Source organism: Danio rerio, chromosome 15 (genome assembly GCF_052040795.2).
Source record: "Danio rerio strain M-AB ecotype USA chromosome 15, GRCz13ab, whole genome shotgun sequence".
Lineage (NCBI taxonomy): Eukaryota > Metazoa > Chordata > Actinopteri > Cypriniformes > Danionidae > Danio > Danio rerio.
The window spans coordinates 46,571,077-46,590,322 of NC_141035.1; the positions used below are offsets into that span (position 1 = coordinate 46,571,077).

The 19,246-nt window shown below is 36.8% G+C and overlaps 2 protein-coding genes across 7 annotated transcripts in view; both read right to left on the reverse strand.

Moving 5' to 3' along the window:
- Window positions 1-3,652, reverse strand: part of grm5b (glutamate receptor, metabotropic 5b) — a 156,558-nt gene extending 152,906 nt beyond the window's left edge. For 4 of the 6 annotated variants that reach the window (XR_015508212.1, XR_015508211.1, XR_015508210.1 and 1 more), the window contains exon 1: window positions 857-1,011. The gene's annotated coding sequence lies outside the window, so the exon portion shown is untranslated. Of the gene's footprint in view, window positions 1-856; window positions 1,012-3,187 lie in introns of those variants that run through there. The other 2 variants (XR_015508213.1, XM_087282294.1) reach the window with 1 other exon arrangement.
- Window positions 1-19,246, reverse strand: part of LOC147840710 (uncharacterized) — a 48,027-nt gene that overhangs the window by 7,108 nt on the left and 21,673 nt on the right. Inside the window, exon 2 of the mRNA XM_087284605.1 lies at window positions 14,017-14,244. The gene's annotated coding sequence lies outside the window, so the exon portion shown is untranslated. The remainder of the gene's footprint in view (window positions 1-14,016; window positions 14,245-19,246) is intronic.

The window sequence follows — 19,246 nt, forward strand, 5'->3', positions numbered from 1 at the left end:
AGCTTTCAGGCCCTCCACACAAACAAAAACCACTTATATCGCCTGTCACACTCATTCACTCCGGGGGCAGGCCAAAAATGAGGTGACAATTCTTCCAAAACAATACTGAATGAGTAGACTTGCACTGTGCGGTTGTTTATAAATGAAGAACTGCCTCATTTAGCGGCGTCTAAGAGACAGTTTCACATGCCAAACCGCAGAGTGGTCCCTTAAAATATGCTCTAAAGGGGTCCATTAGAGAGCACTCTGTCAGGAGGAAAAATAAAAAGGCTGTCTTTGTTTCGAATAAGAAATTATGGGAATATCTGAATGGAAAACTAATACATGAAGCACCATTCGGCAAAAAAGGAAACAATGGGAGGGAAAACAAACTGCAACCTCGTCAATACCAACCATTCGTATTGAAATCATGCTGGCATTTACTGCTCACTTCATTCAAATGAATGCAAATGTCAGGCTGATAGGGCAGAGAGCTGCACTCACAGACCGAACGGGACGGATGAGAGAGAACGACCTTGCCGTTGATAACCGGGAGCTTTGCGCTGTCCGCGGTGCTGAAACACTGCAGTGGCCGAACAACTCTCAAATGCATCTTATAATGCCTTACATTAAAAGCTCTGACAGGAAATGCATATCTAACATGCAAATAGCATTGTGTGGATACGAAATGCACATATTGCATTCCCCAATAAGTCATGCACATGCAACCGAATGCGCTCGCGCTCGGTCGATAATCTGCAGCGCGCTCCTCATTCCAGAACATCCTCGCTCCACAGATCCAAACTCGCGCGCAGAGACTCTATGTGTGTGTGCACAGGTTGCCTATGCTGATGTTCTGGTGACCGTCAAGTCTTACCTGCCCCGCGCTGCGATCCACTACGGTCACGGACGGCGCGTGCCTCCCACAGGTGTACCGTCGGAGATTTGGGGTCGGTATTCAAGTAAACGGCGGGGGCACAGGAGAGCCACAGATGTAGTGTCGTCTCGTCTCCCTGTCACGCACTAACACTGGCGAAGCGTGATCATGCACTCACATACCAGTCCGCGACTCAACCCCTCCCACCCGTGAACCCCGAGATTGGCTGCTTCCAACCGGCCGCGGCACCTGCAAGCCTAGCTGCGCCTCTCCACTAAACAGCATCCACTCACTGCTGCTACTGACTGCTTCACCAATGCACGCACTAAAGTCAGATTTTAAAGCAAGTGATTCGTGCATTCTTTGTGAAAAACAATGATATTTTAGATATCTTTCTGGTACACTCAAAAATGCTGAGTTGTTTTAGTCCAACGTTGATTTATATGGACAAAATATGGACATTCATATAGACGATATGGACATTTGTTTACTTTGAATTCTACTTTTTATCCTGACGGATGTGTCTATATTTGACCCAAGGTTAAGCTAAAACAACCCAGCATTTATTTTGTTGAAAAGGAATTAATGAAGCTTGGGGGCAGTGCGCGTGCATGTGACTGACAATTCAGTCTCTTTTTTTTTTTTTTGTCTGTAAACACAAGATCGCTAAATTAAAAGGGACCCCACATCCATCCCTGCGGTACCCCACCACTAACAAACACAGAGCATGCAGCAGAAGACCACCACCATCTTGTGGCACTTCGCTGTTCCGGAAATTTAAATAACCCTTTAAAAAAGGGATAATGTTTAATTAACTCAGTGGATTTAAGCTGGAAAGATCAGATACGGCCTAAATTATGAGCCATGTAAATGTATATGTGACGGCAAATTAACTTTTTAATGATTAAAGGGATAGTTCAAGTTTAACCCCCCCTAAAAAAATCTATCATTACTCTCATGTCGAAGACTGCAAGATTTTCTTCTGTAGGCTTTTATAATGGTGTTTGATCTTTTCACTGAAAAAAATTGTCTTCAAAATTGTTGTAAACAATTTATATAAGTTGAATTTAAACAAACTAACTAAATTTAGTAATGTTCAACTTAATTTGTTAGTTTAAACTCAACCCGAGTAAATTGTTTACAACCACTTAACTTAAAAAAATTAAGTAAATGCAAGGAATCATCTTTTTTTCAGAGTACAGTCATCTAAATTTTTTTTACACAATAAATACATAGGCTAAATAAATAAATTAAATTAAAGGGTGATTGTTTTTCCATTTTCTCCTTGATTTTTCTGGGTAATTTCACAGGAAAATTAATGTAAATGATTGAATCAGTACAAAAATAATTTAGCATGGACCATTTCAGCATCCTGTCAAATTAAAAAATTCTTTAAAAGTGTAAAATAATGAACTAACATTAAAATTAACGAATTACAGGGGGGGTTGAACCCCATAATGCTTGATCCCCCCTAAAGGAAAACAAAATGTATGGGGGGGTGCTTTCTCTGATCTTTGATCTATATTTTAAATATTAATAATTAAAAATGTATAATATAAATTAACAATTGACCCCCTTATAATGGTTCATACCATGAACCAATGCATAATTGCACCAATCAATGCTAAGAAAAATTATTCAACAGTCTAAAACAGGCTGTTTTAGAGCACCAATATCTTATTCATTCACAAAATGTTTCTTGTAAATTCTTGTTTATATCTGCATGTAGCCTACAAAAATAAAAATTAGGCACATAATTTGGATAGTTTGACCAACAGTAACCTCAAAATTAGTCACTAAATATCCCTTAAAACACTAAAAATGTATTCATTTTATTATGAAATTAGATGCAGTGGCGAATTTAGGCATGGGCAATATGGGCGATCGCCCAGGGCGGCATCTTGCTGGGAGTGGCACGGGTAGACAAAAAGTGCCCAAGTAAAAGCTTTGAAATAAGATTTACTTTATGCAAGTGTATAAAGCGGTTATCCAAAAATAAAGACGTAAAGGGTCATTCACATTTGTCGTCTTTTGCACAGGCAAGTTTGTTATTCTTTATGTGCAACCAAAACAATGCTGGTGAAAACAAATAGACATATGCCATGTGTGCAGAAAGACATTCCTGCGCGCCTCACACGCCCTGCCATTTAAATTAGAATCCGTCACTGATTATATGTTATTTAAATACATTCATAAATTTGTTTCACTAAAGCATGTATTACCAAACCACTACTGAAAAAGTTGACCCCAAATCCTTAATGAATGATTTGCACACTGAAATTAACTACAATAATGAATATAAGTGCGCTAAAAAGTAAGTAAATTACTCACCTTGCCTCTGTATTTAGAAACCTTTATTATCTGGAGTCTATTTCAAGCTAGCATGATGATGCTAAAGCTCTATCTGAAAGAGAGCGTCCTTTCGATTAATCCACTTTTTCCATGGCAACCGCAGAATCTCAGCTGCGCGCCACTGAGCTCTTCCACAACCGCGGCTTCATTTTCCCGCCAGTTTTCACGTCACGGTTTAAAACGCCAAAATGTCGCGGTTTGTCAATCAATACCTCGTGTGTGACACCTCCAGTAGTCCGTGCATCATCATATGTGCAGGCACGAGTGGATAAAGCAGTGGCAGGTTGATAGGATGGGGCATTTTAGCCAAAGTGGCTTTGGGCTTCGCGCGGGATTAATGTGCCCGCCAACTGCGCGCGGGATTAACGACCATTAAAAGGGCAAAACCACTCGAGCAGCTTCCTGTGATGTTGTCCACAATACCGAGAGCCTTTCTCGTAAATCTCTCTCTATGTAGGCTATCTCTCTATTTCACTCACACACTCAAAGTCGTAATTTACACCCTCGTTTTTACCAACTTCCACACTAGTTGATCTGGTTAGGCTTCAGTGCTGGTTTATTAGGCTATTTTATACTATTGAGCTGAACAACTACACTTTTCAGTAGTAATGAAATTCTGCTAACCAAATAATCTTCTTAATTTCACCAGGCATTTCTCTTAAATGCCTAAGTTGGTGTTTAGTGAGCCCCCCACAAGATGGATTACCAGGGAAAATCTGCTCCCATGTTCATATGCGAACATCTAAAAAAGAATAAACAATATGCTGCACATTAAGCCCACGCTAAACCCAACCAGCTTTCAAATCTTTCCCACCAAAAAGCAAACAAAGAAGGCGCATGATGCTGGAAGGGCTTATATAAAGGAAAACATTTTTATTTTCATATATATTTGATTGTTTTCGTAATTATTATACATGCGTATTGAAGAGCTGTCAAATGGATAATAGCTTAAAATATCCAATATACAGTAGCTCTTAGGTAAACAGATGAACACAATAAAACCACTCTACAATACAATACAATACAATACAATACAATACAATATCCACAATACAATACAATACAAGACTTCAAACAGAAGTCTTCATAAATGTCAGGTTGTGGTCACTTACAAAAGTGAATCATGGTTTTACTACAAATAAAACCAAAAAGACATGATTTATGTAGTTAAACTATGCACAACTGTTTATTTGTGTGCACTAACCACTATTTACCACTGGGATTTGTGGTAAAAACATCAAAAAGTCTTAGTAGCTAAATAGTCGTTAAAGGGATAGTTCACCCAAAAATGAAAAAAAAAAAAATCACATTACACTACACAACTCCTTCAGGTTCTTTCCTGCTTTATCAAAGGTCACCACAGTGGAGTGAACTGCCAATTACTCTGACAAATGTTTTACCAGCAGGTGCCCATCCTGCCACAACTCCGAGACTCAAATCAGCAAACTTCTTGCTGAGGCAACAGTGCAAAACTAACAAGCCACCATGCCACCTACATTCTACATCACAATCACCAGCGATCTAGCCTGTGCAGGTCACTGGAGAACTACACATGATCTACCACTATATGAAATACAACTCCCAGAAGTCTTTGCACTCACACACCAGTTCCTGATTCCCCCTTGATTATGGACTGATTATTGACGGATTATTTTGAATTGTTAAACTGTAAGTGAGCATTAAGAAGCCTTTCCTTGTCTTGCCTGCTATGTTTTTTTACTTTTGCTTTGTTTATTGTTTTATGTTGTTTTGCTGCCTGTCCCGACCATTTCTCTGTACTCTGATTATGCTTTTGGATTATCTGCATGCTCCTGTCTGTCTCTGTTTCTTTGCCTATTTGACGATTCTCTCAATAAACTTCCTTTGTATCCTCACCTCTGTTGTGGACCAACTCATTATTTAATAATAATAATAATAATAATAATAATAAATAAATAAATAAATAATATTAATAACAATAATAATAATAACAATTCCATACATTTATATATCACTTTTCTGGACACTTAAACGCTTTAAGACGCAGCAACCAGCACTGGAATGCTGCTAATAGGCCACGCCTCCTTTTAAAAATCTGACATATTTGTACCAATGAATTCGTTCAAATTAACCACTAAATAGTTAGATTTCCTCATAGGATGAGGCTGGAACTAAAGGATTAAATGTACACACAAATATAGTGTCAGAGTCGCCACCTACTGGCCAGACATAGAAAAATTAATTTTCTGTGGATCTATTTGAACAAAAATCACTGCCGTTTGGACAAGAAATTATGCTAATCAAAAATATTTAGATTTTTAAACCAAACTGATGAACTATAGGTCTGATACTTTTCTTTATTTATTTATTTTTATTTTTATTTATTATAATTTGTGATGAAATATTTTAGTTTATTTATGTATTTATATATATTTTTTGTAATTTGATTTATAATATCAAAGCTATATACTATATGTGAATGTGTATACGTATTCATGTGTATGTATATGTATATATGAACGATTGTGTATGTATATCCGGAGATCATGTGATCCGGAAGTGTATAAAGTGTATAAAAAGGAGCACCTGATTGTAATAAACATTGTCTGATGAAGAGCCGGATGGCTCGAAACGTTACATGCTCTGTGTCAGCCTTTTTAATTTAATAAATTTGTATTTTTGGAGCCTTGGTGTTGCCGCCTTTGATTTACATTTAATTTGCACTTTTTGCGGTTTTGGCTGAGCACCCAATTAAGAGAGATGTGCGTGCTTTTCTACAGTTTTTTTCTGTGGATTTATTTGAACATAAATTACTGCCGTTTGGACAAAAAAACAAAAAATACAAAACAAAAACATGTAGACAATCTTCCTACTGCCCATCATTTGTATCACTCGACCACGGCTTGTTCATCCAAACGCTCTAAGATGCAGCAACTAGCGTTGGAATACTGCTAATAGGTCACGCCTCCTTTTAAAAATCAGACATTTTCGTTTATGAATTCATTTACATTTACATTTAGTCATTTAGCAGACGCTTTTATCCAAAGCGACTTACAAATGAGGACAAGGAAGCAATTTACACAACTAAGAGCAACAATGAATAAGTACTAAAGGCAAGTTTCAGGTCTGTAAAGTCTAAGAAGGGAAGTGTTAGTAGTTTTTTTTTTTTTTTTTTTTTTTTTTTTTTTTTGTACAATTAGTGTGATATTCAAAGAGGCAATTGCAGATTAGGAAGTGAAGTGGAGACTAAATAGTTGAGTTTTTAGTCGTTTCTTGAAAATAGCGAGTGACTCTGCTGTTCTGATGCAGTTAGGGAGTTCATTCCACCAACTGGGCAGATTGAGCGTGAGCGTTCGCGAAAGTGATTTTTTCCCTCTTTGGGATGGAACCACGAGGCGACGTTCATTCACAGAACGCAAGTTTCTGGAGGGCACATAGATCTGCAGAAGTGAGTGCAGATAAGAAGGTGCTAGGCCAGAAGTCACTTTGTAGGCAAACATCAGAGTTTTGAATTTGATGCGAGCAGCAACTGGCAGCCAGTGCAAACGGACTAGCAGCGGAGTGACATGTGCTCGTTTAGGTTCATTGAAGACAACCCGTGCTGCTGCATTCTGGAGCAGTTGAAGAGGCTTGATAGAGTTAGCTGGAAGCCCAGCTAGTAGAGAGTTGCAGTAATCCAGTTTGGAGAGAACAAGAGCTTGAACAAGGAGTTGAGCTGCATGTTCAGATAAGAAGGGTCGGATCTTTCTGATGTTATAGAGTGCAAATCTGCACGATCGAGCAGTTCTAGAAATGTGGTCAGAGAAGTTTAGTTGGTCATCAATCGTTACTCCAAGGCTTTTCACCATTTTGGATGCAGTAATGGTTGCCCCATCCATCTGGATTGAAAAGTTATGGTGTAGAGTCGGGTTGGCAGAAACTACAAGCATTTCCGTTTTTGCGAGGTTCAGCTGAAGATGATGATCTTTCATCCAGTGTGAAATATCCAACAGGCAGGCTGAGATACGAGCTGGAACCGAGGGATCATCAGGATGAAAAGAGAGGTATAGCTGGGTGTCATCAGCATAGCAGTGGTAGGAGAATCCATGTCTCTGGATGACTGGTCCTAGAGATGATGTGTAGATGGAGTACAATTTAGCCACTGAACATAGTTAAATTTCCTCATGAGATGAGGCTGGAACTACAGGATTAAATGTACACACAAATATAGTGCCATAGTGTCGCCACCTACTGGCTGGCATACAAAAAAACATTTACTGTGAATCTATTTGAACGTAAATCACTGCTGTTTGGACAAAAAAAAACAAAAAATACAAAACAAAAACATGTAGACAAATCTTTCTACTGCCAATCACATGCTGCTAATAGGCCATGCCTCCTTTAAAACATAGGATATTTTCTTACCAATGAATTTGTACAAATTTGCCACTAAACATAGTTAGATTTCCTCATGAGATGAGGCTGGAACTACAGGATTAAATTTAGAAATAAATATACACACAAATATATATCATATTATATGATACATATATATATATATATATATATATATATATATATATATATATATATATATATCATAGAGACACCACCTACTGGCCTGGCATACAAAAACACATTAAACGTGGATCTATTTAAACAGAAATCCCTGCCGTTTGGACAAGAAACTTATAAATGTTAAGCAAAAATATGTAGAATTTTAAACCATACTGATGTCAAATCTTCCTACTGAAATTCTACTGCCCATCACTTGTGTCACTCGATGACTGCTTGTTCATTCAATCCCTTCAAGATGCAGCAACCAGCACTGGAACGCCGCTAATAGGCCACACCTCCTTTTAAAAACAAACTGGAAATTTTCGTACCAATGAATTCGTACAAATTAGTGACCAAACATAATAAGATTTCCTCATGATTTGAGGCTGGAACTACAAGATCAAATATTCAGACAATATAGTGCCAGAGTCGCCACCTACTGGCTGGCATACAAAAATACATTTTCTGTGTATTTATTTGAACATAAATCACTGCCGCTTGGACAAGAAAGCAAAAAATACAAAACAAAAACAAGCAGACAAATCTTTCTACTGCCCATCACATGCTGCTAATAGGCCACGCCTCCTTTAAAACATCGGATATTTTCGTACCAATGAATTCGTACAAATTAGCCACTAAACATAGTTAGATTTCCTCATGAGATGAGGCTGGAACTACAGGATTAAATTTAGGATTAAATATACACAAAAATATAGTGTCATAGAGTCGCCACCTACTGACCTGGCATCCAAAAACACATTAAACGTGGATCTATTTAAACAGAAATCACTGCCGTTTGAATAAGAAACTTATAAATATTAAGCAAAAATATGTAGATTTTTAAACCAAACTGACGTCAAATCTTTCTACTGAAACTCTACTGCCCATCACTTCTATCACTCAACCATGGCTTTTAATCTAAACGCTTCAAGATGCAGCAACCAGCACTGGAACGCCGCTAATAGGCCACACCTCCTTTTAAAAACTGGAAATTTTCATACCAATGAATTCGTACAAATTAGCCACTAAACATAGTTAGATTTCCTCATAAGAGGAGGCTGGAACTACAAGACCAAATGTTCAAACAAATATAGTGCCATAGAGTCACCACCTACTGGCTGGCATACAAAAATAAATTTACTGTGCATCTATTTGAACTGAACTCACTGCCGTTTGGACAAGAAACCTAAAATTACAAAGCAAAAACATGTAGACAAATCTTCCAACTGCCCATCACTTGTATCACTCGACCGCGGATTGTTTATCTAAGCGCTCTAAGATGCAGCAACCAGCGCTGGAATGCCGCTAATAGCATTATGCTTGTTAATTATAGAATTACCATGATTGAGACGGCAGAGTGTGGGCTTGTAATAAATTACGCTGCGATGCTGGAAAGCTTCCTAAACGCTTCTTAGAAAGTACAAGAGTAATTGTTCGATGGCTTCTGGGGTCAGGTTACTATGGTAACCCCTCCCTGACACTCTTAAAGGCGTAATGACGAGTAATCGGAAGCTCAAGTGTGTAATTGAGTCCTCGTGCGCATGCAAGAACACACACACACACACACACACACACTACACAGCAAGTCAAGCAAACTCCAAAACACTGCAACAACAGAAGTTCGGCTGTACACACACACACTGCTAATTGAAACCCAGAAATCATTCACAAGCACACGTCAGCTTCCTCATTTCCTCTTGAACGCCACCGCAGACTCGCAAACACAAAAACACAGTCAGAAGCTGGACTCTTGCGTGGGAAGAGCTGTTCAAACTGGTGTGAGAGTGACTCACAGTCTGCTGCGCGGCTTCATGGAGTCACATTAAAGGCTGCTCTCTCTGCGCAACACCGCCTGCGAATTATAGAGGCTTTGAGGGAGGGTCTGAAACCAACAATTAAGGCCCCCATGAAGACGCATGTTGCTTATTTAAACCTAAATCTATTTTTAGTTCTCAACAGGAAAGTTTGGATAGTGACAAAACTTGGTCAGTGCATTCTTTGAACTTAGTCCTGAGCCCCTTTCACACATACAGACCTTTCCGGAAAATTACCGGCAATTTTCCGGGAAGGTTGTATGTGTGAACAGGTCCTTTTTGAAAATACCGGTAAATTCGTTCTGGCTATTTTCCGGAGAGCGAAGTTGTAACATTACCGGTATTTTGCCGGAATGCTGCGCTGTTTGAATGCAGAAGGAAGATTGCCGGAAAAAGCGTGTGCACGTCTAGAACGTGCTGACGTGAGACGTCTGCTTTAGCCAATCACAACAGTCAGACGCATTCACGTCCGCGCGGTTTATGAGAATAAAAGCCTTTGAATATTCTCCCAGACGCGTTTAGCTGCTAGAAGTTAGTCAGATCACGTTTATATGTTCATCTTAATCCCAACCGTGTAAATGATCATCGATAAGATGCTTATGATAAGCCGCTGTTTGTTTACCTTCAAGCTTTGCGTGTGCCTGTGAAACAACCTGTGAGCGCCAGCTCACGCATATATTATGAACATCTCGACATGCGAAAGTGATCCTCCATATTTTTTCATCGAAGTTTTTCACAATATTGATCATCCACAGAGTTTGTAATGTAGTCAAATGTTTACTAATACAAGCGCAGCCGTTTAAAGCTCATTTGTGGTGAATGATGTCAGAATTTACCGGTATTTTGGAATGGATGTGTGAATGCTCTTTTCTGGAAAGATTCCGTAACTTCCTTGCCTGTGTGAACAGCGCTTTTTTGAATATACCGGTAGTCGCTCTGGAAATTTTTCAGATATTTACTGTTATCACTGTGTGAAAGGGGCTCTATAGTAGCACTGTTAAAATATGATGTATAGGGGAATTACCAACCTTACGTCACACATGACGTCACACGGGTTACCGGTTGCAAAAAGGGACCAATTGCAATAGCAAACATGTTGTGTTGTGCGGTGGGATGCCAAAATCAAAAGTCTAAAAATAGAAAACTTAACATTTACCGTACACCACACTGCTTTTAATGCCAACCGCAGACGTCTTTGGCTAAAAGGCAGCTGAATAAAGTGAGGAGCTGATTAAAAATGCTGGACTCATGTTATATCAGGTAAGTTCATGCTATGCTGAATCAGACACATCACTCGTTTTAGATTGCAGCAATGATTTCAGCATAAACAGTTAAACATCGGAAATTAAACTGCGGACACTGAATGATTAATGAAATGCAAACATGTACGTACACATACCCTGCCGTACAGATGCAGTTCGCTGTCAGAATGCCGTTGTTCTGCTTGTTGATGATTCCCCAGGCCCTGTACAGTCCTGTATTCTTTCCTTGTCTTTGGCTAGGCAGAACCTCGGTTTTTAGCACTACATAGTTTTGAACCTGGTAATCATGCAACATTGTTTCTTGCACATGACCACACAGAACAACAATGTTGGCATCCAAAGACTAGTAGGCCTTTAACTTCTCTCTTGTAAATCACTTGGAGCTTCATTGAGATGGTATATTTGGGGCTGGATGCTTGGTCATTTCGTCTTATGCAATATCCATTGGGAGGGTGCTATCGCAAATGGACCTGTCAGACGAACGCCGCTCACTTTAACGTTAATTTTTCCGAATCACAGTGCTTATCACTGGGTGGCAAGCTGTTATAATACGCTGAAAGTTTTATGTAAGTAATATATATAATATGTAATCAATATAAATTATCTCTAAGACAACAACAAACTCTGTACCGCATCGGATGTCATTCCCTCGCTGCAAATGCTAGCTCTCCCGTTTTTTTCTGCAACCTCGCTGCATGCGCATCCTGAATGTTTACAACCGGTAATTTGTCTTTTGCGCTGTTCTAAAGTAACCATGACAACTGCTTCTGGAATAGGCGGTAAAGTCTTGATCAGATACGCAGCTGGCCGGAAATGCGATACGCACATCAATAGCAGCATTATTTATGAAGCTATATAACACAAGTTTTATTAATATATATGTTAAACGAAGGTTAAATATATATATATATATATATATATATATATATATATATATATATATATATATATATATATATATATATATATATATGTCACCGACTCGGTCCCAGTCACTCCCCTCGCTGGCCAGCAGAGGCCGCCATCTCCGGACTTCTAGCATTACATCATCCACTTACGCTGATTGTGCACACACCTGCCCTGAATCTAGTTAACGACCCACGTACCCTTTATAAGCCGCACACAAACACTCAGTCAGTGCGAAGTCTTGTTTAGCCCTGGCCAGCATTACCCACGACCCAAGCCTGATACACGGACTCTGATACTCGCTGCCTGCCCACGACCCAAGCCTGTTACATGGACTCTGATACACGCAGCCTGCCTTTGACCCATGCCTGGTAAATCCCTCTGTGTCTGTTTACCGCCAGTCTTGAAACCTTTAAGACTATTGTTGATGTGTGTTTGCACTTTGGTGCACATTGTGTGTTTGAGTGAGAGCTTGATCAATAAATACTGCATAATGGATCCCTCCGTGTCAGTCTCCTCGTTACTATATATATATATATATATATATATATATATATATATATATATATATATATATATATATATATATATATATATATATAAATTTTCCCAAGTGTAAATAACTACCACTAAGAAAATATCAGCATTCTGTATATATTTACAGTATTACTTTTGCTTGAACTGACCCAATCTAATCCTGTTTATATGAAATGAGCCTGCTCTCGAGCAGGTTTGAGCTAGCAGAACTGTTGCTATGACAACTCTCAGATCAGTTTTAAAGAACGAAACAATCTTGGATCATGTCAAATCGTCCATAACCAAATCCAGCTAACTGAGTAATTCATGTACGAAGAATGGACCCCTGGGATGTATTTGGTGCTCTCCATAAATGTATACAGGGGTACATAATCAGAATGAGCCATGGGTTGATTAATTCACAAATTAACCTCTCACAGTATTTTCCACTTGCATTGTTTAGTGATTGTGCTCTCAAGCTAACTTTGTTAATTTAAATTCTGTATCTATCTGTTAAAAACAAAAACAAAAAACAAAGAAAACAAGCATTTCCTCATGCAATCAGCAGAAAACTCTATAAGAAACTGTACATTTACTGTCCTGAAAAGCGGAGATATGCTATAGACTGACTGCTGAATGACAGAAACGGAGCTTCTCGTGTCCCTACAGCAGACGCAGGAATCTTTATATATCATCAGTGTTTCTATGGCAACAGAGATTATGCCAATGTCATTTTGAGACGCCATCTAATAATTGATTTACTGTCGTTTTATGGCTTTTTTGATATTTGTAGAAAGATAATCTCTTTCTCTCTCTCTCTCTCTCTCTCTCTCTCGGCCTCCTCCTCCTCCTCAGCATCAGCGCTGGCCTTCAGTTCTGCAGTCCATTCATTCAGATCACTCTTCATGAGCTGATTGGGTTGTGCTCATTCCCTGATTCACTAACTGAATTGAGTTGGATTGCAGGATAGGACTATTATTTTCAGCCAACTCAAAAGAGCATTGACCACAGATATGCTAATTTATTACTAATGTAACATTCAAACCTAAAGCACAGCCTTCATTCAGTTTCCTTCGGCTTAGTCCCCTTTATTGTTCATGGTTCCCCACAGCGGAACCAACCACCAACTATTCCAGCATATGTTTTATGCAGAGGAAGCCCTTCCAGCTGCAACCTAGAACTGGGAAACATTCAAACACACACTCATACACTACGGCCAATTTAGTTTATTCAATTCAGCTATAGCATGTGTTTGGACTGTGGAGGAAACCGGAGCACCCGGAGGAAACCCACACCAACACGGGGAGAACATGCAAACTCCACACAGAAATGCTAACTGACCAAGCCAGGACTCCAGCAACCTTCTTGCTGTGAGACGACAGTGCCACCTTAGCCACTGTGTCGCCCCAAGCACAGCATTGTTATAATAAACAAAGGTAACACTTTAGTTTAAATAACACTTCACTCCATTTACTACTGCCTATCATTAAGATTTGAACTGTTTAGTAACACTTATAAAGTCTTAGTTAAATCAACAATCCTGCCCAATACCTAAAACCAATTACTACCTTAATAACTATTAATTAGCAGCTAATTAGTAGTTTCTTGAGTTAAAAGTCTAAGTTAATGCTTTGTTAATAGCATGAATTGTACATTAAAATAATATTTGACCCAAACAAATAATATTATCACAATGATTATCATCATAATGATAAATAAAAATAAAGCACAAAGCTAAATGTACAGTACGCTACCTATCACTATTACACTGCAAAATAAAAATATATACACTCACCGGCCACTTTATTAGGTACACCTGTCCAACTGCTTGTTGATGGTGCCAGACGGGCTGGTCAGAGTATTTCAGAAACTGCTGATCTACTGGGATTTTCACGCACAACCATCTCTGGGGTTTACAGAGAATGGTCTGATAAAGAGAAAATATCCAGTGAGCGGCAGTTCTGTGGGCGCAAATGCCTTGTTGATGCCAGAGGTCAGAGGAAAATGGCCAGACTGGTTCCAGCTGAAAGGCAACAGTAACTCAAATAAGGCTACAATTCACTCAGGCTCAACAAAATTGGACAATATTAGATTGTATAAACGTTGCCTGATCTGATGAGTCTCGATTTCTGCTGCCACATTTGAATCGTCAGGTCAGAATTTGGCATCAACAACGTGAAAGCATGGATCCATCCTGTCTTGTATCAACAGTTCAGGTTGGTAGTGGTGGTGTAATGGTGTGGGGGAGATTTTCTTGGCACACTTTGGGCCCATTAATACCAACTGAGCATTGTGTTGTTTTGTTGCTAACCATGTCCATCTTTTTATGACCACAGTTGCCCATCTTCTGATGGCTACTTCCAGTAGGATAATGCGCCATGTCATAAAACACAAATTATTTCAGGTTTCTTAAGTATGACAATGAGTTCACTGTACTCAAATAGCCTCCTCAGTCACCAGACCTCAATCCAATAGAGCGCCTTTGGGATGTGCAGCTGACAAATCTGCAGCAACTGCGTGATGCTATCATGTCAATATGGAGCAAAATCTCTAAGGAATATTTCCAGTACCTTGTTGAATCTATGCCATGAAGGATTAAGGCAGTTCTGAATGCAAAAGGGGGTCCAACCTGGTATTCATAGGGTGTGCCTAATAAAGTGGACGGTGAATGTATATCCCCAAATTAGCGGTTTTCTGTATTTTGTCATTCATGTTTTTGTTATTCATTCACTGAATTGCATCGGTCGACCTTTATCTCACTTATAATCAACGTTTAATGTAGAAATGATATCAAAATGACATTGGTAATAGTTTGATATCATATAGCCTACTGTATGGATTGGTGTAGCAATAAACTGCCAGTACATATTAACATAAATATATATAATATATTGTTTTAAAATACAGCTTAAACCAGTCTAGGATGGTTGGCTGGTTTTAGCTGGTCGACCAGCCTGGTTTTAGAGAGGTTTTGGCCTTTTCCAGGCTGGTTTTCAGCCATTTACAGCCTTGTCTTAGCTGGTCATGCTGAAAAATGATTAGCTATAACCAGTTTAAACCAGCCTGGTTTAAGCTAGTTTTTGCTGGTAATCTCCCAGCCTAACCAGCTAAGACTAGGCTGGAAATCTGCCTGGAAAAGGTCAAACCCCCTCTAAAACCAGGCTGGTCAACCAGCTAAAACCAGCCAAACAGCTTAGGCTGTTTTAAGCTGTTTTTTTCAGCAAGGATGTCAATAAAAGTCACTTGACAAAGCAAATAAAAGTCACAAAAGTTACATTTTCAACATCAAAACTCGACATGGCAGAGCTCAAGGTCCCATACTGCACCTCATAACCGTAAACAAACAGAAAACCGTGAATCACAAAACACGGAACCTTTAACCATTATTTTTTTCAGTTTATGTGAATAGAAGTTCCCCAAAATCAGAAGTGCAGCCCATAAAATGTAACACATTGGCAATGGTTGGAAAAGGATGCACAGAAGAGGTGAAATGCTAAAGGAAAGCGCTTTAGCTCCGGTCTGTGAGGATGTTGGAGTTTATACAGTGATAATAGGGAAATGTTCGACGCACACTGCCCTCTATAGAGCGCTGAGGGTATTACAGCCATTTTCAGTCAGGCAGTGCATCTGAATAACATGAAGAAAAAAAGATGTTTTATTAAATGAGTTATATCATATTATATCATAAAAAAGATTAATGACACGTTTTATGTCACTTTAATTTAATTAATATTTTAATAAGTTATACAGGGCTCAACTAATGTTTAAACGTAATATTTTTAGTCAGATTGATTAATAAGTAAGTTGAGACAACTAAAAAAAAAGTTGAGACGACTAAAGTTAATTTAACAGCGAGTAAAGTTAATTTAATTCAACAATAAAAAAATAGCAGGAAGCAGTTTTAAGCATTGGATGGTTGTATTTATAAAGCTGACTAAATCACAGCTTTTTAAAAGTGTGTTTTTATTGTCAGTGTATCTAAATCAGTTTTGATATTAAGCTAAATTGTCCGTAGTGTTTATGTGCGTGAATGAGTGTGTATGGGTGCTGGAAGAGCATCCACTGCATAAAACATATGCTGGACACGCTGGCGGTTCATTCCACTGTGACGACCCCTGATTAATAAAGGGCTTAAGTTGAAAAGAAAATGATCGAATGAATGCATTTGAATAAATATATATATATATTTTTTAATTATTCTTTTTATTTGAATCAATGCTTTGGTCATTTTGTACAATTAGATTTCTGTCTATATAGTTTTATTCATTTATTAATTCTGCGTTTTCAATAAAGTTTTAATGGATTTTTACTTTATAATTATTTAATATTTTGTGTCTGTTTTTAATTGTTTTGGTCATGCTTTGTATGCAGTTTTAACTTTTCTATTTTAATTATTTTACATACAATTTTAAACCAGTTCATTTTTTATATTAGTGTCATTTTAATAAGATGTTTTAGTAATTTTTGTTGTTGTTTTTTTTATTTGTATTAATTCTCTCTCTTGTTATATGCAGTTAAGTTCCGAATTATTAGCCCTCCTGTATATTTTTCCCCAATTTCTTTTTAACAGAATTTTTTTTCTAATCATAACAGTTTTAATAACTCATTTCTAATAACTGATTTATTTGATCTTTGCCATGATGACAGTAAATAATATTTGACGAGATATTTTTCAAGACACTTTTTTACAGCTTAAAGTGACATTTAAAGGCTTAACTAGGTTAATTAGGTTAACTATAGGCAGGTTAGGGTAATTATATAGGTTATTGTATAGCGATGGTTTGTTCTGTAGACTATCAGGAAACAAATATTGCTTAAAGGGGCTAATAATATTTACCTTAAAATGGTGTTTTAAAAATTATAAACTGCTTTTATTCTAGCCGAAATAAAACAAATAAGACTTTTTCCAGAAGAAAAAATATTATCAGACATACTGTGAAAAGTTCCTTGCTCTGTGAAACATAATTTGAGAAATATTTCAAAAAGAAAAACAAATCATAGGGGGGCTAATAATTCTGACTTCAACTGTATATTGTTATCGTTCAATATGGATTATATATATATATATATATATATATATATATATTTTTTTTTTTTTTTTTTTTTTTTTTTTTTAAGGACAACATGTCCAGCAGAAAAGATCTCCAAAGACGCTGCTTAAATTGCAAATAAATCTGTGTTTTAGAAACAACAGCAAAGACAGCAGGAGTCAAAGATTTATTTGGCCTAACATGTTTACTGCTCCAATATATTATATCTCAAAATAAAATATATTGTATTCAAAGAGGCAAAAGTTTTAGACATTTAAAGACATTTAAAAAGTGTATATTTTAGCGCAGTATCAGAACAATGTAAATTCAAGACCATGATACTTTGATCCAAGGTCATCATACTGTCAGAATATTATCTTAGGCCCCTGCCTAGTAGCACCGTAGTCCGGCAAAACATAACGTTTCATTCCACTGTAAATAAAGCTTGTAAAGCTCGAGTTTAATTAAATCTTACACTTTTAATTTCTGAGTATCTTTTTGCATCAGAAGCTAAATATGAGTTATAAAATTAAATGCATTAATAAATCACAAGAGCGACTTGATGGCTCAGTGCTCAGCACTGTTGCTTCACAGCAAGAAGCTTGCTGGTTCGAGTCCCAGCTGTGCCAGTTGTCATTTCTGTGTGGAGTTTGCATGCATAACCCCTATTCTCACCATGTTGGTGTGGGTTTCCTCCGGGTGCTCCGGTTTCCCCCACAGTCCAAACACATGTGCTATAGGGAAACTGAATGAACTAAATTAACCGTAGTATAAAAAAATATTTTTATTAATATTTTGATTTATTGTTTACATTTGTTTGTTAAAGTGTTGGTCATTTTGTACTTTTTATTGTCTATACAAATTTGATTTGTTTCTCTAGTTTTAAATGAATACATTTTCATTTCTATTAAGCTAAATGTAATTACTTTAAGTAAAAAACAAAAGATATTTTCATTAATATTATGAAAAATTTTATTAATTTTATTTTATTTTTTGTTGTTTTTTATTAATATTTTGATTTTTTTGGTATTTTGTATTAATATTTTGATTAATTATAGATTTTTGTCTATACAGATAAATTACTTTAGTTTAATAATATCTTTTATTACTTTTATTAAGTTTGTAATTTAATTATTGTGGTTTAATAAATTGTTATTTTTATTAATATTTTAATTGTTATTTTTGTTATTTTTATTCATATTTTTATTATTTAAATTTTTTTTTGTTAAAGGTTTGATCTTTTTGTAGGATTTGTTTGTCCTTTTTATTAAATTTTTGCCTATACAGTTTATATTTATTTATTTGTTCCTAGATTTAATCAAATTTGTTGATAATGTGTTTATTTTCAGTTTAAAATTGTATTATTTTAGTTTTAAAAAGTTATTTTTATTAATGTTTTGAATATTTTGTTACTGTTTAATTAATATTTCGATTTTTTAATTAATATTTTTTATTATTTATTTTTTTATCATTTAAGTTTTGGTCATTTTGTAGGATTTGTTTGTCCTTTTTATTCGATTTGTGTCTGTTCAGTTTTATTTATTTATTCCTTTAGTTTTAATAATATTTGTTAATATTGGATTTATTTTCACTTCATAATTTAACTATTTTAGTTTAAAAAGTTTCTTATTTTTTATTAATGTTTTATTTATTTAGTTACTTTTTTATAATAATAATAATTTTATTTAATATTTTATTTAATATTTATAGTTCTTGTTTTAAGATTTTTGTTAAATTAAATTAAATTAACCGTAGTGTGTGAGTGTATGTATGAATGTAAGAGTGTATGGCAGTTTCCCAATGCTGGGTTGCAGCTGGAAGGGCATCCACTGTTTAAAACAGGGGTGTCCAAACTCGGTCCTGGAGGGCTGAGTGTCCTGCATAGTTTAGCTCCAACTTCCTCCAACACATCCGCCTGGAAGCTTTAAGTATACCAAGAAAGAGCTCGATTAGCTGGTTCAGGTGTGTTTAATTGGGGTTGGAACTAAATTATGC